The 23,896-nt window shown below is 42.6% G+C and overlaps 1 protein-coding gene across 3 annotated transcripts in view; it reads left to right on the forward strand.

Annotated features, from left to right (window-relative positions):
• Nucleotides 1-23,896, forward strand: part of LOC144816539 (uncharacterized) — a 1,138,385-nt gene that overhangs the window by 12,490 nt on the left and 1,101,999 nt on the right. For all 3 annotated transcript variants that reach the window (XM_078674268.1, XM_078674269.1, XM_078674271.1), the window contains exon 2: nt 7,317-7,438. The gene's annotated coding sequence lies outside the window, so the exon portion shown is untranslated. The remainder of the gene's footprint in view (nt 1-7,316; nt 7,439-23,896) is intronic.

The following is a 23,896-nucleotide window of genomic DNA, read 5'->3' on the forward strand; positions in this document are numbered from 1 at the left end:
TTGTGCATTGCTTATTGCTAATATCTGTCGGTACGCCGCAGCGAACTTGAGGAATACACTTGCATTGCCTTGCCATAGTGGCTGCTGTCCTGGGGTTGCTGTCTGGAAGGGGATTTGACTTATTTTAGGAGTACATGCTTTTTGCTGTAACGCCCCAACGTTGTTAAATGATTGGTTTGAAGGCACCCAGCTGACAAGTTGCATAAGTCATCGTTCGAAGATGGCCACACAGTTCTCTTCCCAGGTACAGTGGTGTCATGCCTAGTCCTTCTTCTATGTCCCTATTGGCGATAAACTATCCCTACTCACTTACCTCTTATTCTCCCTACAGTAATTGTATTTATATATAGCGGTTACTACCTCCAACAACATTGTAACGATAGCCATGTTTTATTGACAAGCAGCAAAGGGGTTGGGGCTCTCGCACATACTTGCCATTCATTAGTGGGTGAGCTGCCCCACCTACGGGCTTGAGACCCCGCAAAGCATAGTTGGGCTCTATTAGAAGCCCAGAACCCTACTGTAATAAAACAGCCTAGAACCCCATTGTCTCTACAGCCATAGGCCCCCAAAACAGCAATAGACTATGTGTTCATTTGGCCTACACATACACGCCTCACATTGTCAACCGCTTGTCCCACATTGATATTAAAACCGAGAGCTACACACTGACAGCCTAGAATTCAACTTATGTTTTCCCTCCTCTCCCTCCCCCCCCCCTCCACTGCATTTTTTTGCGGCTTCTCACATTTATCCACTACTCTGCAAACCAAAAACATAAGTAAAAGACATTGCTAAGTCTTGCAAATACGAGACCTATTGGCATAGCCAATGCTTTTTTCTTCCTTTGAATTATGGGACTTCTAGACCTGCTTTATAATGGATTAAACAAGAATACAAGTCCCAGATTTCAAAGGGAACACGCATTTGCAATGCAATAGGTCTCGCATTTACGCGAGTTTGAGATATTAGCATTGTAAATACTAATGCCTTTTATTTATGTTTAGGTTGTTAAAACATACATAAAAGGAATTGTTTTTTTACAATATTAATAGCTTCAACTCTCACAAATGTGAGACCTATTGCATTGCAAATGCTTGTTGCATTTGTCACCCCGAGTGGGACGGGTATGCCCAGACGTGGGTCCCATGCTCTCTATGCCACTGCAGTCAAGCAAGCTTGGCTGATGAGGGGTGAAACCCTGAAACCGCTCCCTGGATGCTTGTTTCAGGTCCAGGGAGAACTTGGCCTGACATTTCAGTCTGGGCTGTTCCCATGGGGAGCAGGGTCAAGAATGATTTGCAGATGGCTGTGTTTAAACTGGAATGGCATGGGGGAAAAAAACGATGGATTTGGGCCCATATCTCTGTACTTGGGTGAAAGTTTGACATCGTTCAACATTCTGTACATCAATTGTTCATTTTGCATTTCTCTCACCTGAATCATACTCCTTTAACATCCATTTGATTAGGGTAACTTGTATCTTTCCACAGCTTACATTGGGCAAACTACTTTTTCTTTTTACATTTAGTAGCACTCCATGTGAGTTGATGCGTTTTCTTGCTGTCTTCTTCGTGTGATTCTTTGTTGAAATCAGAACCCCACGGTTTACATGTTGTCTCCCTCTCCAGTTAGTCTGCTGTTTCATCTGCTTCTACAAGTCCTAACTCCCTAACCCTCTTTGTTGCTCCCCCATTCCGAGCTCATCTGTTGCTTGAGTTTCTTGCTTTTTAATAATTCTTTTTTGGGTATATTTTTTCTTTTTTTAGGCACCCTCACCCACATCATCAATTGCCTCCTCTTTTGCTCCAGCTTACTCGACATCATCCATCTGCCAGTTCCACCGTTACTCAGTACCCGGCTGTTTCTAAAAAAAATCTTTTGATTCTTGTGTGGATGGATATGCAGGTTCACCTTGCTGCCAGGCCACTCCTTTCCAGAAAGAATGCTCATTGGTGCATGTTTCCCCCCTCCAACTCAGGCATCTGCCCTCTTGGAATGATACATAAATTAAACTGGCCATCACGTCAATAAAGCATGCATGATGACACATGACTCATACTGCCTCTGCATGCGTTTCTTCTTTTTGCAGATGCTGTTCAGCATCTACCTTAACCATTTTTAGTTTTTGTAATGTTGAACAGTATCAGAAAAAAAACATTTGGCAAATCCACTCCACCAGGCCTGAATTGGCAAAAACAAGAAAGCGTGGTCTATTGGCTTTGTCAATGCTTGTTTAATCTACCTATTAAACCATTGCATATGTGAAACCCAACTTGTGCTACACCTTTGTGTGTGTGACACCCAAAGTGTGCTGCAGCTTAAGAGCAACTGGTTCAAATCCACATATAAGCGTCTTCATGCTTCATTGAGAGTCTAAAACTTAGTTATGATGACTGAGGTGAATGTGCAGCTGAGCCTAGACGACATGCCAGTTCTGATGGGGCAACCCCTATTCCTGTCCACAAAGTGAAGAACCTGTGAGTCATCCAAGACAGTGAACTATAGTAATAGCCACTAGGTTGAAAGCACCTGAAAGCAGTTTGGTTTGTCCACTGGTTGTTGGGATTATAGCACTCGTAGTGAGCTTTGGGGACTGTGGAATACAGGACCTGCTGCCCAGTTCTTTTTTTTTTACTGTGTTTTCCAAAGTGTCAGACATAGTCTATCATTCTTTTTACCTTCCTACCATAACCTCTTTAGGGTGAAACAAATGTATCATATAACTCAAGTACGAAGAACGTTACTGGTTATTTGTAGAGTGCACTACAACCAAAGCTTCTTGGTGCTAATGAAACCTCACACAGCGCTTTCACCATACATCCACACTATAGAGTGAAGAACCACGTTTAGCCATCTCCTTAAAGTGAAGAGCAATGGCTGGGAGTATAGTTGAAATGGAAGGGAACAATAGAGTCTAGCTGCTGCTGCAGAAGATGATTTAGCTCCTGATCTTATTACATGTGGGCAATATTTAGAAAATATCAATTGTTTATCTGTGAATGGCATTTACATTTTGCAGCTTATAAGTAGGACCGCTGCTTATACCACCACCACATGTATGATTGTTAAAGATCTAAAAATTATTCTTTTGTGTAATCTGTGAAGTTGATAAAGAGTCAGGGAAATATGTTCCCATTTTTATGTTAATTAATTAGTCTGGCTGACACATTTTGAATAAGTCGAAGACGAGTTATTGCTCTTTCTGTTGCTCATAGGTAGACATTTAGCCCTTCATGTAAGTACCAGTTTAGGCCCTCATTATAAGTACCAGTTTAGGCCCTCATTATAAGTACCAGTTTAGGCCCTCATTATAAGTACCAGTTTAGGCCCTCATTATAAGTACCAGTTTAAAAAGGCCAGATTTTCCCCACCTCTGGAGTTGCTGTTACCGGTGGTGCGAACCCATTATGAGAATTTACCATGGAAATTGTTAATTCTGGGTCCAATATTTCAGGGTAATTCCTCATTTTGGGCAGGACGTTCAAAGATCTTGACTTCTTTTAACTGCTGGAATCTCCTGGTGAAAATTAAGAGACCTGCAGTGTTTCCTCGGATCTCGTAATTCTATTGGGGCCATTAACCGCTGTTAATTGTCCCATTGGAAATAAGAGGCCACTCGTAATGTTTGAGTGAAATTCATTCTCGATTTGAGTATTTGCATTAACCAATGGAATATGATATTACGGATTAAAAAGTGATGAGATGCTTTACAGAGTTTTCAGTTGGCTAATTGGGATTCTAAGGAAAAAGGTCTCTCATAACCATACCAACGCTTCATACTATTTCAGAAGGTAGCAGACAAATACCCATGGAAAGAGACCATTCAAATTTGTCCCAGGTTGAGTGGTGTTTGTGAATACTTCTTCACTTTCTGTAGGATTTAGCTTCAGGAAGTTTGTTGCTGTCCACCACTCACCTGAGGCGGCTTCAGTGTCCTAAAAAATAGAGTTCTTCAACCCGTAGCATTTTAAGATGTAAGAAGTGTGTGGAGTGAAAGTGTATGATTATTCAGGACTATTGCCATGCCCCTTCTGCTAGCCAATGTTTTGTTTTAAAGAATCCACTGAAACAGTTTACTCTCCTTGCTCTAATTACTGCTGTGGACAATTGCATTTCGCAGAATATGTAAGCACGTGTTTCAGGCTAACAGTATATTATTGATATTGCAGGCTTCTTCTGGGGACTCACACATTTCGTGATCTCAGCTGTCTTTTCGCAGACCTGTTGCCTCTCCCAGCTCTCTTGCTTTCTGGTCTCACTCTTCTGCCTTGCTTTAGTTTCCCTTACTCCATCGCTTAAGATTTCTTGTGACTCGAAGCATGGTAAACTCTTTTATGAGGGTTAGACCATGCAGATCTCAACACTGTGTTCAGCATACGGCAGGTACACATCTCTTCACGGTAGAAGGGGAATGGCTGGTGTTGAAATCTTCCTGTGTTTCCTTCCCTGTGCTACAAGCGTCTTAGAGGTGCTGTGGGATTTGGTAATATTTAGGTTCCTTCCATGTTTTCTGCTTACTTTGGTTTTTGATGCAATGTATTGTTCAAACACATAGGTGGCATTATATTTTATTTGTGCAGTATGCCTGCCATTCTAATCCTCTGTTTTTGATCCTTTTGTTTGTAATCTTTTGTAAGAAAGTTCTCAATACTGCAATCCTCTGGTGCTTATCTAGTGCCTTGCTCCATTTATGCTCTCAAATAATTTCCTTTAAGGTGTGTACTCAATTTTTATTACATTAAATTGCCATAGTTATTCCTCTAGATAGGTCATTTATCATTTGCTTTTTGGTAACAACTGGTGTAAGATTGTCTTGCCCTGTTGTTTTAGTCATTTACAGCTGGGGTCACAGTGGAAGAATGAGTGTTTCCTGTTTTGCTGGTGCTGCTTTTGGAGGTAAAATATTGACCACATATGATTTGAGAATGATCAGATACTTTTACCCCCTTAAATCCATTGTTGGCATGGTATGTGCCTATAGTTTTTTAGGTTTCACGTGCACATGGCTTGTGCTTGCAAAATCTATTGTAGTAAAAAAAAAAAAAAAAATCTTAAAAGTGGCTTAGAACCCACCTATTACTCACCTTTACTTACCATTGGCTGGCTCTTATGTGGCTCCTAAGTAACTGTCATTTCCTTGCTGGTCCGCACCTCCTCCTCGCCTCTGACGTCATGCCGTGGAGCCTGGACCAAATACTGCTCCGGTGGCCAGTGTCCTTCCACTGTAGGCTTCTGCAGGTACTCTTTTTATTAACCACCAGCATGCGTTGGCGGCGTGAACTAAGCACATATGTTAGACTCCGAGGTTGGCCAGATTTCCAGAATGCACTGGTGCTTTGCACCAGTGGAGCATGGGACGAACGCCATTCTTGTTGCTGGAAGGTTAAAACCACGTTTTAAGGGGCGGTGGCTGAGGCAGCACTTTGATTGGATGTCAAAATTCACCAGGGGTTCAGTTTGATCAATTCGTATGGTAACCTAGTAATGTAATTGGTCCTTTCACGCACCTTCCTTCTCTTATCAAGGGCATGCGCTAACAGGTTCTGATGTACACAGTGAAAACCATGGGTTTGTGCTGGCCGAACTCAAAGAACGGGCGTTCTCAGGCAAAGAGAACGTCTAGAAAATCATGATGTGGCACAAGCATTTCCAACGAGTAGCTCGGGAACTACTAGTAGCTCTCCAGCTACTTGTCAGTTGCCCTCCTATGTACAGCCCAGCCTACTAAATTAGAGGCTGTGTGCTGGATGAATTAAGATACGTATTCCAACATTTAAAAGTGTATATTTAAGATGAAAATGTCTATTTTATGAGCTTATAAGATGATGTTTGGAGAAAAACGATAGAATTTTAAAATTATATTAACATTCCAAGTTGACAACCTTTCTGGCAACCCTGCATGATGCACTGAGATAATCACCTCTGACACTCTTGCATAAATAGGGTGACCTCTAAAGTAATGTCTATACAGCGCTAATAATATTAGAAGCTCGGCAAGATTATTATTGACCATGAGTAGCTCTTGATATAGGAAAGGTTGGAGGCCCCATCTAATCCAGTGTCACAATTGCATAAACCTGCATTGGTCTACACTTCGATAAAATCAGTTTTAGTTTAAATATTTTGTGGGGGTGGCTAAGTGAAATACATATTTCTACAAGGCACAGGGCGGCTGACCAATTACAATGCGGATCTTGTGAAACCAGTAACTATGTAATGTTTTAGGTTGTATGTTCTACATCAGGAGATTAGCATGTTCTAGTTTTCACTGTGCTCTGTTTAACTGATTGACTTCATAAACTCTGATTTCTTTTCATCTTGTAATATAACTCTCGTGTACTCGCGCGCACTATTAATTGCACAGGCTAGTCTAGCAAGCCAGGTTCATTCTTCAAATTCTCTGCTTTCTGCGCCCCACCAAGCCCCCTTCATCGATGCAGTCGGGTTTGTATGTACAAACAGCGCTGGAATTGGAAACAAACATTGGCAAAGCCAATAGGTTTAGCCTATTTGACATCTATTTTCTTTGTCAATGTTTTTTCTACATGTGGCACAGCAGTTCAGCTGCTGTGCAACACGGCGTAATTAAAAAAAAAAAGACGATACAATGCAGCAACAAAAAAATTGCTATGACGCGGCTAGCAGTGACCGCTTACTAGTGCTTTTAAAAAAAACGTTGTCATGTTGCGCAGCAGATACACTGCTTGTTACTTGTATGTAGTAGCTATTTAAGTTCAGATGCCACTTGCTACTGTGACAGTTTTTCATTCCCGTTTTTGTCTCCATGTGCAGGATTCCATGTCTTCCTAAGTTTTTGTTCACTTCTTCTAGTCTTTTTATGTTTGTTTCCAACACTCACTTTTGAGATATTTTTAGAGCTAAATAGATCTATGTTTTATGTTCTACTTTTTGGTTTAAAATGAATAAATGTTACCATGTGTAGTATTTATTAGTGCTTGTTATTTTATTGACAATAGCCTAGAAAAAACTATCATTGTCATATTTGATATTCTTTTGTATTCCTGTTCATTCTGTAAAGGCGTATTTTCCCCGATAGAGTTGAATGCCCATTTGTCGGTATGTGGTTGCCATGCACATTGTGTTGGTTTCTCATTTTAATGTCAATGGTATTATCATGCCTTGTTATCGTTTGGTATTCTTAATAGATGGTCTCTACAAAACCCTTTATCAAGTGAAGTGTACCTATAAGTTTTCCAGGCGTAACTATGGAAATACTATGGAAATATTATAATGTTTAATGTGTTTTAATTGGAATTTCCCACAATTTTAACACCACATAACTTTGTGTGCAGAAAGAGAGCCGTTGGGGAGGCAGGTGTCTGAGCTTTTTCTACTTCTGGTCATCTCCATTTGAGAGTGGGACTTGTCAACACTGATGGCTGCAGATGTTGGATCATCAATGTTGCTTGTGAAGGTAAGAGGAAAGCTTTCTCTATATGCTAAGTTTCAACTGGAGCACTAAGAGTCCATCTGAAAATGGAAGCCTGTTATTACCCTTGGCCATTCCTGAATGCCTACTGTCACTCATCAAAGCATCTACTAGCATGCTCCTCTCCTGCCCACTCCGATCAATCACTGTCTGAGTTTTGTACTGTAAAAGCAACTGCTACCTAAATGCCCCTGATTGCTAGCAAATCCTGACCACTTGTACAAGAGCATAATGACCTCTTATACAAGTTAATAATGGACCACACGCCACTTGTCAAAAGGTGAATGATTTGATGGTATTAAGAGTGCACTATTTGTATGGCGCCACTCTTCCAGCAACATATTTTCAGTTGACTTAAATTGCATAATATAATTTAAAATGGAATATCTTTGTGCCTATAAAACTAAGGCACAACATTGTTAGAGCTTACGTGGCTGCCTAATGCAGTATATGTGACTGTCTCTAAGAAACCCACCCTGGTAATGTGAATACATTATAACGCATCTCCCTTTGTACACGCAGAAGGCAACTCTGTTCAAAAAGATTGTTTATTAACTGTTCGGATATATTACACACTTTTGGGAAAATAAAGCAAAAGAAGTAATAATAATAAAATAAAATTAGTTTACCCAAGCTAGAACGAAGTTGACTTCAACACCAAATGCTGTACCCAGAATGTGTTTTTCTACTTGAATCCCTCACCTTTACTCAGCCTCACCATGTCTCACCCTCACTTTTCTGACCATGCCCACATTCACCAGTTATGTTTTAACCGCATCGCTGCGGCGCATTTTCCCGCGGTGCGCTAAAGTTTTAATAAACCCGCTGTTCATGACGAGCTGAGCTCGTCATGAGCGTACGAGAGGTGTACCTCATGACGAGCTGAGCTCGTCATCAGCGTCGATGTGGTTAAGGCTTCCAACAAAGGATTCACATTTCTGTTGTTCAATACCACCACATTCTTCCTCACTTCCACAGTCTTCCTTGAACATGGGAATTACAATTGTTCTTTCCTTCCCAGCCTAGGGTTTTCCACACGCTGCCAATTTCTGCAACACCACTCATTTTCCAGATCCACCTCTTATCATCATTCGAAGTTTTATATTTTTGCTAGTATGTCACTACCGTCTTACATTACTTCCTGGAACATCTTGACATCATACCATGTCCTATGTTTTTGCTAATATGACATAACCTTCTCACTCACCTCCTGGTCTAATTTACAGTCACCCATTATCCTATCTTTCCAGCTAAAAGGAGATATATTTCAACTTGGCAACATTCTCTTCAAACACCCAAAACGTTATTTGCCTGTAACAACATTCAAAGCCGTACAGTGATGCCAGAGCATGTCTTGTGGAGCAGACTTTATTTCCCATTTGTATATAATCCTTGATCATTGTATTCTTTCTTTCTATTATTCAATTGGATTGGGGAGAATCCAGTGGTATTCTTATATGCTCCACAGCTATACTATTTAAACATCACATGTCTTCAGAAACAATTCACACCCCTTTATCAGTGATAAAAATCTGTGGAAAGCCCTCCCTCACAATTTCTTTCAGGAAGTCAGCAACTATTGCTGTAGTGGCAATCCCAATATTTTTCCAACACCTACTTAGAATAGTAATCCGTCAACACCAGAGGATACTGTTCAGTAGTTTGTAACAAGTCGAAGGTGCTCTTGCTATTCACCCCCAGTTTACTCTAATACATGTCTGGCAATTCAACCGTTTGTTATTTTAGATTTGGCACTAGCAACAAACGCACTGAAGGCATTCTTCCTCCATGTCCTCCACCATTCCATCCACTCTTGGCACCCAATAACCTTTTTTGACCTTCACTTTGGTCATATGCATCCCTAAATTGCCTTAATGCACAAAACATTTTTCCCAGTACAACTAGAAATATTTTTTCTCTCCTCAACAGCTGACTCCCACTCACATTAAATCATTCTCTCACACTCCAAAATTCTTCCTTCCATCTTCCAGATTATTCCAGGTTGGACAAAATATTCCAGGAAGGATACATCATATTCATTGAAACCCCTCAATCTTCCTATAAATCTTTGGTGTAGCCTGGGCTAACCCTTCAGATGACTACACTTGCACCAGTGGTTTGTTACCTGATTTAACCACAAAAGGAGTCAAGTATGATGCCGAGGTTGCGGGCGTGGTCTGTGGATGTGGGGGGATTGCAGAGGGCGGTGGGCCACCAGGTGTTGTCCCATGCGGAGGGGGTGGATCCAGGGACGAGGACTTCCGTTTGATCTGAGTTGAGCTTCGGGCAGCTGGTGCTCATCCGGGAGGCTACGACTTTCATTCCTTCTTGGAAGCTGTGTCTGGTGATCTTGGGTTCATTGGTGAGGGAGAGGATGAGCGGGTGTCGTCCGTGTAGGATACTATACTGAGTTCGTGTTTTTTGACTATGGTGGCGAGAGGGGCCATGTAAATGTTGAAGAGCGTGGGGCTGAGTGAGGATCCTTGGGTACTCCGCAGCTGATCTCTGTGGGTTTGTGGAGGAAGGGCGGGAGTCTGATTCTTTGAGTTCGGCTGGTGAGGAAGGAGCGGATCCAGTAGAGGGCAGTTCCATGAATGCCGTCTTCTTGGAATCTGGTGGTTAGTGTGCGGTGGGAGACCGCGTCGAAGGCTGCTGAGAGGTCTAGTGGGATAAGTGCAGCCGTGTGACCTTGGTCGTGGAGGGTGCTGATGTCGTCCGTGGCGGCTAGGAGGCGGTCTCGGTGCTGCTGCGTAATCCGGATTGGGAAGTGAAGAGGATACCACAAAGGCTGCACCATCATCGGCTGTGCAAAATTGCCTCCAACGGAACCGGGCATATGATGATGGACTGTAGAACTTGAAAGTGTGTGTCTTCGATTAAAAAAATAATTCTGCATGTTCGAGAGGTTACCTATTGCCATTAAGTACTCTTTTTGCCCAAGATAGGGTATAAACTGACCTGAGTAGTGCTCGTACCACCAGTTGTGGACTTGCGCCTCGAACTCTGTAGTCTGATTAAATAGTCCTGTAGCCTCATCATTATTTTATGTAGATCCCTGTAGCTGAGCCTCCAATAATGTGTGTAGTATTTTGTTTTGCAGTAAGAATAAAGTACTTCTGTATTTACTTAGACAAGCAGTCAGACAGTCGATTATTGTGTCTGTTGTCTGATTAAATTCTGAGCCTATAACCCCCACACTACTTTCCTGAGAAGCCTTTGACTGCTTGCCTTGCTGGCCTGGCAGCCAAGAGCAGAAGGGAATTTGGAACCCACTACACCAGAAGCATATAACCCTAACAGCGGCACCATGATTGTGGACAGTAGTGCCTGCTTACCCTGTGGTCTAACCAAAGAGGTGTGACGAGGAAAAACGTGGGTACCTGCAGGCGTGTCCTTTTGAAGCCCTCACATTGAGTCACAAGCACACCTAAGGCCCCATGTACATGAGTTTAACTAGGCACACTGTTGTGCCCTCCATGCGGAACACTGAGGCTTCAGTCACAGCACATCAGTTGTTTCCTGTCCTGTGGATAGACTGCTCTGATCTACTCTGCTGTCTGCAACTCCCTGTCCTGGGATTTACAGATGGCCTTTGCTCGCTGCAGGTCCTTCCTTTCTCCTGGGAGTATCCAGAGGCACAAGGCCCAGCACTACAAGTCCTTCCTGAATGTCAGATGTGTGTTTGATTCCATACTTTTTTTCTATCCCTCCGACGCCCCCCCTCCAGCATCCCCCCTCACCCCTCCCTCCCCTCAACGTTTAGGAGACTTGAAGTGCGCATTGCATCTCTGGTCCAACTTCAGCGATTCCTCCTCCTCGCCAGTGGCGCAGCATCACGAGCTAAGTAGAGCAGAGAACAAACTTAAATAGTACTGACAAAGTACAATAGGTCCAGGTCTGGAGCACAGCACACATAAGAGAATACCCATTAACAGCAAGCCTTTGTGTGCTGGCCTACACCATGCTGCCACCACCACTGCCGAGCAAAGAGCCCAGAGAGCTGAGGCATGGATCCGGTGCAGCAGCAGAGCACAATGGGAGAACACTGGAGTAAGTAAAATATTTATCTACACATCCTCTTTTTTTCATCCCAAGTGTGTTTTCCTTTATTGTTTATGTATTCTGCCCCTTGTGCTCTTCTCCCTACTTGCGCCCCACACATTTTCCCCATTCTTTCTGTCCCTCTGTCCCTTGCTGTGGACCCCTTGCGTTGTTAGCAATCCTATCTCTCATGTGTGTTTTGTAGCCAAGGGTAGAATGAATCAAATATCTCAAGCCACTGGGCCGCCCTGCACTTTTTAAGCAGACTAGATGAACATGTTTATTTTTTAATTAAATTGGTGGTTGATGAGTTGCAGTGCAGAAGGTGACCTACTGAACACAATGAAAGATGTGAATTAAAACTGTGACAACCCACAGTAGAGCAGGCTTGAACCAACAGTAGAGATGCCCGATGTTTAATGCTGCCTAGTCCCTCCAGCAATCACCAGATTGACTTAATGCTCAGTCTTTCCCTTGTCTTCATACTACGCTTTACCTCTGTGTTGTTTTGTGTTTTGCCTTAATCTGCCAGGGTTCTTGGGTGACATCCTTGTGTACCAGTCGCCACTTAGGCCAGAGAGAGGTACATGGTGTTGATGCAAGTAGTTCAGCAGCCCAGGCTGCTCCAGCAGATGGATGGGAGCATCACAGTTCTCGAACACCACACATAGGGATTCGTTATAATACATTTGTGCTGATCCTGCCCTTGAATAAATCACAAACACAGAATTTTACTCTGGGCTTCTGTTATGCACAATATGTGTGACCTGTACAATCTGTACACTTTCTCTATGTGTAAACACGCAATGCATTGTTCAGTATCGCTATGCTACAACCTTGGGTCCTTTGCCCCTCTTTTTCTATGCTCTTTATTACTCCGCTTTAGATGATCAGCAGAGATCTCATCCTTCTGGTTGTATCTCTTTGATTGGTGATTCTCTTCCCCAAAGAGGCTTAGAGCTATGTGAAAAGAAGGATTTTTCCTTACCAAGTCTGTTTTCCCACTTGTATTGTTAAGACAATTTTCTAGTCTCAGAAAAGGAGACAATGACGCAAGATCTAATAATTATGTTTTCATTTTGCTTTCAGGTTGAGTCTGAAACTGCAGCATTTTCATCTACCAATGGTAAACTACAATTCAACGCTGCCTGCCAGTGTTCACACTCTGTCCTCGGTGACAGTAGTTGCTTCGAGGGGCCATAAGTTAGCCCAGCTTAACCCCTGTTTAGGCAAACTGATGTACTTGATGAATGATCACTTAACAATATCTTCTACCCCGGCTATCAGTGCTGGCCTAGCAGAACACACAATCGGAACTACGACACTATACTGTTTGACATGGGAGTTTTCACTCTTCAATCCAAGTTTGCCTTCATTTATTTATTTATTTTTTAGTGTTTTCTATAGCACGAACATGACCCTGCACAGGGTGTCAGAGCGCTTTACAGAAGCATTTAAACAACAATCCTAACATTACATATTACTAGACATATGTGACTGCAGTAAATGCAATTCCAAAGGGCTAGTAGTAACAAAAAAAAAGAAAAACATTGAGATAACAATGGGTATAAAAGACCAAACATTGTACAGTGAAACTGGTAGTGCGAAAATTATGTCCGCCAGGCAGAATGAACTGGGACCTTCAGTCCATTAGAGCTCTAACTATAGATGCTATGAAATCTACGTTAGTGGATTCAGAGCACATATACATCCAATTCTTGTTAACTATCAAATTAGTTAGATATGGTTCTGTTGTTTTACCCATCTTCTCCAATGCACCCCTTGCATTATGCTCGTAACTGCAAAATTAGTTATATGGTGTGTGACCTCTGACTGTTTTGATGTGCTGAGTAGATTCTTGCACCCTTTTTTAAGTGCACAACAGTGTTTACTAGGGCAGGATTTTCTTAACTTGTGACTCTTTCCTCTTTACAGCACCTCTGGATTCTGATCACTGTCGGTTTAGCATCCTGTTAATTTATTTTGTTCCATACTGCTGAACCGGGCCAAATAATAGCCCATTGACATTTGATTTTACAGTTCAGTTGCATCAATTAATTTCTTGATAAATGGGGAGTCCTTTGTATTTAGACTTGTATGATTTCTCTTTAAACCTAGGTCACAACGTAAAACGTACAACGTGAAAGGCTGTTAAACATCTCCTACCACATTTTGGATTGCGGGTTCAAGCTGTAACCCAGTCATCAATTGTAATGAGGCCCTCGTGAGGTGTTATGTATCATCAAAATGTGCTTGCACCTATTTCCTCCCAACAAGCAGGCCAAGATCTACAGGAACATTTCTCTGTGGTGATGCTTCCAACAAGTGGAACATTACATAATATCCACTTTTGTTGAAATATTTCAATTTCACTTCTTGTGTGACATACACGTCGATAGTTTTCTGTGGTGATGCCGCAAAGACTTCTTCTGCAGTAGCAGAGCAAGTTGTAATGATGAAGAAATGTCTTCTAAAGCGTTACTGATACCAGAAAGGTTTCCTGACATTAGTAGACACAGCTGGGAGGATAAGTAGGGCTGTTTGAATAATCACTTTTTAAACTTCCCACAAAAGGAAGATGATGAACTCTTAATGTCGGCAGGGAGAGAGTTCTAAACGTTTGCTGCCAAGTTGAACCAGGAGCGGCCTCCCTTTCTTTATCTTTTTATCCAGGGCACAGTTAGAATATTGATCAAAGCTGAATGAAGGAGACAAGTGAGGAAATAATAAGTGGATTTTTTTCCTGAGGTAGCGAGGACCAGAATTGTTGAGAGTATAACACTTTGAAAATTATTTGTGTTGCAAAAATGTTAAGGCACATGGCTTCAAATTCAACAATATGTCAAAAACTGTGGTGACAACACAATTCATTTTGTTTTTCCCCTTGAGAAAGAAGTTATTGAAGATACCATCCAGCAAACTGTCCTTCCCAGATCTTGCAAAATGGTACTAAGCGGACCAGTGATGACATTTCTTTTGATGTTGAAGCATTTATTTTGAAAGTTTGTAATCCATTTTCTTCTGGAAAAAGAACATCTAAATTTGAAGTAGCAGTTTTTAGATTTCCTGATCTTGTTTAGTTCGGCAAATAAGACAAAAAAAAAGGTATGAACATATCTTTTTGAAGCGCAAATGGGGTGGGTGGTGGAAGCAACATGGATGTCATGCATGGGGAGGAAAAGCAACGGGTAAGAAAGCAATGTGGAGCAGGTTGAGGATAAGCACACAGATGAGAGAGCAACTGGGGAGGACACAAAAGCGAGCGCAACATGGATGGGGCGGGGACAACTACCCAGGTGACGGCAACACAGAGTCTAGGGGGAGAGAAGTATATGACGAAGACACCTGGGAAATGCATGCACTCTCATGGAGTGCCTAACCTAAAGAAATGGTGAAGAAGCTATGCTCCTTGGGAGAAACAAACACAAGACTGACAAGCTGAGGCACAAATAAAAATCAAATAAATGAGTTACAAGGAAGCCAAACATTGGTAAGCATCAAGTGGGCTCCAATCCTCTATGTGTTCTGGGTGAGCCAACAATATGTCATTTTGCATGCAGACAGCTGTCCTGTCAGGTAGGCTTGATCTAATTACACCTAATTTTCTGAGCCTAGGACAAGACAAAACTCTGCACTTGAATGAGGTTTTTCTAGAACTTGAAAGGGGGGAGGACGCTATGTTTCAGGGAGAAGTGGACTTTTGCTTTGTTTAGGACATCTCTGATACAAAGGAACGAGAATAAAAACATCATCAAACATCGCTGAGTCTCCACGCAATTATTCACTGACATCTGACAAATATTTGATTTTGCTTAACTCTGTAACAAAATAATTGCATAACACAATACTTACAAGGTGGATTAGAAATTTCAAGTATGTACATCCCCAAGAACCTTGAAATCCCTTGGGAATTTTTTTGTGTGGGGTGGGAGTCATTCCCACAAGGGGATACATCCGCGTGTTTAAGCATACATTAACACTCTTTTGGAATTCTCGGATCCGCAGACCCACCCATTTCAAATACATTTTTTTTTTTTAAATAAGGCTATTCCTTAGCCTTCGGAGATCTCCTGTGGTTCCAGCCACCCTCTGAATGTTGTGTAACAATGTGAACCAGATGAAAAATCAGCTGTTTTGTTTTCATGGGAAAAAATGTGATTAATGCCCATGATTCTTCTTTAGGCGTGCGCATGGAGAGGTTTTTTGTGCTTATTTGAAGATTATATAGTCTACTTGAAAAATGATTTGACTTATCCGAGACCCATTGCTTAACTGTGATAGAACCTTGTTTAAGAGAACTGATATTTTTTCCTTAACTGTAGAGCAATACTAATTCTGTAAACCTTTCCCATAACCTGCAACTCTAATGTCTCTTCAATGAATACAGTTTAATCACAGGCACAGATGTAACATATGCACAAAAATGGATTGACTGCTTTTTCAAAGTTATCTTCTGAAATCTTCAATTAAAAAAAAATGCCAGTCATGCTCCTGACCAGGAAGTAATGCAGCAGCTGAGAGCGAATTTTCTCAAACTTGTTTTAGAACTCCATTATACTAAATAACAATACAAACGTACATGTCCTTTTACTTTGACGATGCAATATCCAAAGCAGGAAACAGTGCAATGAAAATAGTTCATATTAATGTGCTCGTTAGTATTTTCCAAACTAACAATATATTTGAGCTTCACACATCTTTTCTGAGCATGATTGCATGAGAATTCTAAGATTTAGTGGCACAGACAGGTCAGCATACAAAGTCGCAAACAACTTCATATCTTACGTTATTATATATAAGGTAAGAGACCCATGATTAACGGGTATTTCATGAGCGAGTTAATTATAGTATTCACCCACTGTAGCTTATACAGTGGTAGTGTTCTCAAACTTGACTAAAGGAACAGTTAAAAAGTGATAACCCATGGCCATGTAATCATATTAGCTCACTTTTATTCTAAGACCAGTAAGCCACTCGCTCAGATATGTTGGATGTAATACGATTTTTATAGTGTGGCAAAAAAACTTAAAAAGATGTCCTGGCGCCAGGATCTACATAACCGCAAACATTCTAGGGACAAGAAAGTTTAGAAAGGTCCTGTTCAGCCTCTTCCAGAATTAGAAGGGATAAGGGTTTACTTTGAGATTATTTTATTCCATACTTGGACAGCGAGAGAAGGTGAAGCGGGTCTGCCAGATCTCCAGCTCTTAATCCAGGGGATGGCTACCAGCAAAGATGGGGAAGAACAGAAGGCGTTACATAGGGAATTTTTGTCTTAAATAACTGCTTGCAGTGTGACTGGTCTATAGGTCACCCTCAGTTAATAACAGACCTGCACCACCCCCAACCCCACCCCTTAGGCCATCGAGTACCCAACAGGCAGACTCCCAGGGAGAGAAAGCAGAATAAGGGAGGACAAGCAGTCACCTTTCATGGCCTGTACCTTAATGCCAGATCTCTCCCCAAGCATGCTGCTGAAATCTGGGATTTGCTGGAAGACCTGAAACCAGATATCTGCTTTTTCACAGAGACATGGCTGCATTTGCAATCCTCACCATCTCTGGCAATTGCCTTCTTGGCAGAATATGCAGTAGCTAGACTAGATAGAATAGGCAAGAGGGGAGGAGGTCTGGCTATTGCCACCCGTCTAGCCCATCATGTTAAAATTGTAAACACTATTTCCACTCTGAATATGGAGTTAATGGTATTTAGGCTGGAGCCTGCCCAAAGCATTAGTCTGATCAGAGCTGTAGTTTACCATCCCCCTGGGAAAAGTAAGAAATCTTTCTGTTCGTCACTATTGGAAAATCTTGCCCCATATACTCTGCAAGCAGATATTTTCCTACTCCGCGGGGATTTTAATCATCATTTAGATAGTAGCTTTCTACCCAGAATCCGCATGTTTGATAGCGGCTACGGAGTCAATAGGTCTCTTCCCTAAAGTATGCAGCCCGACACATACAGCGGGACATGCGTTGGATAACATCTTCACGAACTTCCATGATCTCATAATAGAAATCCCCCTCAGTACTAAGCTGGACTGACCATCTAGCTTTAGGGTTCTCTTTGATCATCTCGAAACCATTAAGCCAACCCCAATGTCGTAGGAGTTCTCATAGATCATGGAGGAAAGTGACATTAACATCATTTAGTTTGGCATACTCTCCCCGTCATTTAGCAACTGTACTGACAGTAATTCAGCTCTGCATTTACTGGAGACCTCTGTAATAGAAGCCCTTAACAGCATTGCTCCGATTAAGGTAGTCACAGTCACGGAAAGGGTGGCCCCAGCCCCGTGGTATTCAGAAAGTCTGAAGAAAGAAAAACCCACTTGTATAATCAGAGAGCGGAAATGGAGGAAATACTGGAATATAAAATAGCACATAGAGCGTATCTAAACAATTGCAACACAGCCACGAGATCGCATATAGGTACGCGAATCTCCGAAGCAAAGCGCTCCTCTAAAGAGCTCTTTAAGATTCTTAAGGAGTACACCAATCCTAGGGCTAACAATTCCTCCCTCCCACCTACGCAGCGCTATGTGATGATCTAGCCAACCATTTTAAACAGAAGATTGACAAAATCTATAACTCATTTGACTCGGAAGAGGTGGTTAGGGCGGTAATACCGCCCCCGGAAGGCCCTCTCTCCCCCAGTCTAGAGACTTTCTCAACCATCACCTCTGCGCAAGTTCTATTTTTGCTGGCACACACTAAGTCAGGCTCTCAGTCAGATGTAGCCCCCCTTATATTATTTTAGATCTGGCACCGTCCTTGTCATCCAATCATGGAAGTCTGCATCTTATCATTAGTTACAGCCTTGTTTCCTTCAAAATGGAAGAAGGCTCATATCAAGCCACTGCTTAAGAAATCATTAGCCGATCCGGCAGATTTACAAAGTTATAGACCCATCTCGCTTCTCCCGTGCTGTTCAAAAATTATGGAAACCTTTATTACTCGACAACTCTCGGGCTATCTGGAACAAAACAATTTGCTCGAATCCTCACAGTCAGGTTTCCGTGCGTGTTACAGCACCAAGTCCGCTTCAACTGAGGTTACAGGCTCGATAAGGATGTTACTGGGCGAGGGAACCGCCACGATGTTGGTTCTCCTCGATCTGCCGGCAGCCTTTTACACCATCTCTCACAGACTCCTTTTGAATAAGCTGCAGGAGATTGGTGTCGGAGGAATGGCATTAAAATGGATGCATAGTTTTCTGACCGACAGAACACAAAGTGTACAATTACACACATTTGTGTCACAGACCACGGTAGTGCATAAGGGTGTACCACAGGGTACCCCTCCACCCTGAGTTCTACCTCGTTCAATATCTATGTGTCTTCCCTGGCTCGGATTATTGGATTCTGCGGGTTCGATACGATCTCATATGCAGACGACACGCAGGTGATAGTCCCTATAGAGAAGGACCCTGTTTTGACGAGAGAAAAATTTAAGACCTGTATGTTAAAAATAGCCACATGGATGAGCAAGAACTTCCTACAGCTTCACTTCAATATAACAGAGATTCTGCTGTTTGAGAAAGCAGAGGAGTTATGGACCTCTGAGTGGTGGCCTGTGGAACATGGGGAAGCCCCCATACCCAAAAAATGGGAGAAGGATTTTGGCATCGTAATTGATGACAGACTTTCTATGGAGGAGCATGTAAAAACTGTATCGGGCAAGTGCTTTGGTATGATGCACATGGTGAGAAAAATCTTCCCTTGGATTCCTCTTTTATACCAGAAAAGGCTTTATACAGGCGCTTCTAGTCAGTAGACTAGATTATGGAAATGCTCTACTGGTAGGGATTAGGGAAGATTTATTATCAAGGCAGCAAGTCGTCCAAAATAAAGCAGCGCGCCTTGCCCTCAACAAACCCGCACACCCTCCTTCACTACCCCTGTTGCAACAATTGCACTGGCTTCCTATCAGGAAAAGATCAGTCTGTAAACTCCGATGTCTAGAGTTTAAATCACTCCAGGGGTTGGGCCCAGCATATCTAACAAAAAACGAACACCTTATATTCCGGGGCGCCAGTTAAGATCAAGCACTCGAAAGCTGCTCTGCACTCGGAGAATTAGGAAGGCCAAAATGGGCAGTCGTGCCTTTTCTCATCTAGCCCCCCGTCCACTGGAACAGATTGCCAGATGAGATCCGGGCGTGTTCCAATTTGGCGCATTTTAAGAAACTTCTTAAAACCTGGCTATGTTAATGAGCACTCCATAACTATGTCATCTGCTGCCCAGGCGCCAAGGTATCCCCTTGGGGATGATTTGTTGCGCATTGCAAATAATAATAATAATAAGTAATTGGATCCTATTATAGAGACTCGAAGATGTAGTGTTGCCTGCCATAAAGCCAGTGAATTTACCTTAGATGGGATGTCGTGGGTGTTCTGGGTGGAAGATTTAATATCAAGCATGGTGCTGTATTTTTTGATTACTTGTAGATGTTGTACAAGGTAGGGCCATGTTGGAAAATGGCCCTCTCTGAAGAGTCACGTCAAAGGTTTTGCCTTCCTCCTCCTATTTTTCTGACTTTTGTTTTGTTGGCAATTGGACTCTGAGCACTTTACCACTGCTGACCAGTGCTAAAGTTCATGTGGTCTTTCCCTAAACATGGTAACATTGTATACATAGTTGACATATTTAGTTTTACTTGCAAGTCCCTTGCAAAGTGGTATATCTTTTACCCAGGGCCTGTAACCTAAATGCTACTAGTCGACCTGCAGCACTGATTGCGCCACCCTCAAGATTAGCCTTTCAACCCTGTCTCAGGCCTGCCATTGCAAGGCCTGTGTGTGCAGTTTACTGCCACTTCGACTTGGCATTTAAAACTACTTGCCAAGTTTTAAACTCCCCTTTTATTACACATAAGGTACCCCTAAGGTAGGTCATAGGTAGCTCATAGGGCAGGGTGCTGTGTATGTAAAAGGTAGGACATGTACTGTTACGTTTTACATGTCCTGGTTGTGACAAACCGCTAAATTAGCATTTCACTACTATAAGGTCTATTCCTCTCCTAGGCTACCATTGGAAATTTCTTAAAACCCTTTTAAACTGTAATTCCGGATTAGAACAGAGTAGCTGCATCATGTTTCATATCTATGGCATGATAATGATAAATCTTCTTTACTGGTAAAGTTGGATTTAACATTATTGTTTTTGAAATGCCACTTTTAGAAAGTGTGTTTTAAACTATGGGGGGGGGGAGTGGAGAGGGGGTTGAGCCTGTACAAACACCCAAACTAGACCACAACAATAATTTAGATTAAAAAAAAATGTTTGGGCATGCGTTATGAATTACTGCGTTTAACAGACCACTTTACCAACTAAAGTGGTTTGATGTTTTATTCCACCTTTCATTTTTTCATTTGTTTATATAATACCTTTAAACATTTAAGGCATGTCATAGAGAAGAACAGTGATTTTTAAATATTCAACACAACATCAAGAAATAACAGCACAAATGACGTTTGACGAGTAAATAACCAATAAAATGACAAAACATGACAAAAGAGACGATTGAACAGTCCTAAATTTGACAATGAAACAATAGCGGCACAGATTGTTTACGTTTTCACACTCCTGCAGCCTGCCATACACAGCTAGCTAATGCAACAATTACACCAGGCGAATTGCCATGTTTGTACACTGTATTATTCAGTTGAATGATGATGGTTACAGCTAGCTGGGGTAGATCGACGCGTTTCAGAACCCTACTTTTCTTTTTGGGTTCTCCTCAGGACCAGGACAGGCCGAACACTACAATATTGTAAAACAAAAAAGAATTGTATCAGCTAGGTGCCCTGTATTCGAATATCCCACAAACCTGTGGCAAAAATATAACGTCTATTCTTACCATTCAGGGGTGGTGATCACAGGTGCTGTATGGCAATTAATAGCTCGGAAAACTGCGTAGTGTAGAGAAGATTCTAAAAAGTAGAAAGAAATTAAAGCATTTACTAAGCTGTGAGGCAAACGGCTCTAACGTTGGTGCAATCCATTATAACGTGACTGTTCAGCAATTGCTCTTAGTTCTAATCAATACCAGAATTGTGTGTAACTTGCCTTTTGCCTGTAATGAGTAGAGTCAAATGATGATTACTTTGATGAGTTTTGGCAAAGCGGTGTGTGGAATAGGGCTTGAGGGACAGCCTATAAGATATACAAAGAGGCAGGACTTGTGCTATTATTTAACTGTTGAAATCATAAGTCAATTGTGCGCGATATTATTATGGTGAAAGTGACTTATCTCACTTAGTTGATTTTATCATGGGAGATACCCTCGTTTCGTAAATTATTTGCGGTCTAATCAGTTTCCAAAATTCAAGGGGTGCAGCACTGTACACGTTCTGTCAGTGGCACCTGAAATATAAAGTGGATTACATGTTTCCATGCATCTGTTCTTCTCTACTGTCACAGATCATTAAAGCTAAGAGGCATAACAGAAGCTGGGTAAAGACTCACTGAATTCCTGCTGTTCAGTAACTTGATGCCCAGCTGGGGACGTGTTTGTGTGGTATTTCTGGAAGACAAAAAGTGAAGCTAAATGTAAGAGCAATGGGCCCATCAACAACTAAATAAATCTATGTGCTGTTGCGCGTGTGTTAACAAAAAAGACTTGCCTGCTTTTACAAATGTAGTTCCCTAACAGCGTCCCTCGCCGGTCTCTCATCAAGGCAGAAGTGGATGCCTCTTGCAGGGTGGTCTGCTTTATGAGTTCTGACGTACGTGTGCGCTTAGCATGCTGGTACTTGTGGTTAAAATAGTAGATTTTGTTTTTACATGGGAATACAAATTTTGGCAAGTTCAGTGGCATTACACAAACCAATTTTGGAGTATATTGCAAACTGGTGGATTAATTTTGGACTTCTCATTCAGTCCAGACGAGGCTGTATTGAAGCGCATATTTAGAAAGTCTTCTCGTTGGAGAAGTGATCGTTCCATATCTCCCCTTCTCTGGTTCAATTTGATCACACTTAGTACTGTCCACCTAAGGTCCTTTTTAGGTCTCGCCTTTGCGAAAGCGCGTTCTCGCTGCGTGAACTATAGCTGTCGGCTTAGCCGACAACAAGTGGAGGCAAGAGCTGGCCACGCGCAGCATTTTGCAATGGGATTAGGTCGCGCGCATGAGCTTCTGCTGTAGACAGCATGGCAGAAAGAATCGGTTCACGACGCGCGCCTCGTGAACAGTTCACGTGACTGACTTAGGAATGCTTTAGGTTTCGGTTGTAGTCAGCGTGCGTGGGAAGGGCAGCGGGGAGCAGGGGGAGTCCGCAGAGGGGCACGCGGCGCCGATTGCTGTGTTCGCGTGCATTTTCTTGCTCTCTCTGCATTTCAGAATAATCATACCCCCACCATGCGCTTTACGTACAGTGTGTGGGCGGTTTCATTGGAGTTTCATTGCATCATCGTAGGGGGACTTGCACAATTTCTTTTTTATTTGTACTTTAGAAGCATTCACCTTCACTTACAGGGAGTAGAAGTCTACATCTGTTCATGCCTTGGTACGTGAGACTCAGCTTCTAGAAGGCTACGCACATGGCCGCTCTTCACTGAAGCACTTCCATGGGTCCTCTTTGCAGCGGGGCATGGGAACCGGCCGACCGGCATGGTAAGACACTGCTTACCTCGGGGGGTCCCCGGCACCAGTTAGGACATCGGTCTGTGGTTAGGCTCTGCTGTTTCTGCAAGCCGTCGCATGTTGGGGACTTCACCGAGTTACAGGACATTCTTGGCAGCCAATTACAATGCTGGTCCCTAGTTCAGGCACTGCCCGTAGTCTCCGAGTATGCAGCTCGTCCAACACTGACTGCTTCCCGCATTTGCTCTGTTAATGGCAGCAGCCCTTCTTCCATCGCTCTCATTATTAGCATCATGTCCACTGAATGTGTCGATAGAGTTGTTAGGGCCTTCGTAATTAGTTACAGACTATAGTTTGAGGGCTAAGGCTCTCGTGTGGACGACAGGCTTGAAGAACTACAACTCACAAGTGTCCTCATAGCCAATATCAAACCCTGGTTAACTTATTTATTCGTTTTTATATAGCGCAAACGTTACCGGAAGGAGGCGGAGCGCTTTACAATTGAACCAGTTACATTACTTATATGTGGAGAAGTGTGGCTCAGTGGTTAGAGGCGGCAGACCCGGAAGCTGAGATCGGCCGTGGTCCAGGGTTCGATTCCCCGCCTCGGCGGGTCTCGGGCTCTAAAATTCCACGGACTCGATAATTCTCGCTCCGGTGCCTACTCGACTCACGGGGTCACACTCTGCGACTCTGGGCAATAGCTTGTTTAATCTCCACTACGGCCCCTCGCGGCGGGATGCCTGGCTTTCACCTTGTGGATACCCTGCCGGGGTATCTCACAGGGGAATACCAGGACGGGTTCCCTAAGCAAGCG

This window comes from Lissotriton helveticus, chromosome 1_1 (genome assembly GCF_964261635.1).
Source record: "Lissotriton helveticus chromosome 1_1, aLisHel1.1, whole genome shotgun sequence".
Taxonomy (NCBI): domain Eukaryota; kingdom Metazoa; phylum Chordata; class Amphibia; order Caudata; family Salamandridae; genus Lissotriton; species Lissotriton helveticus.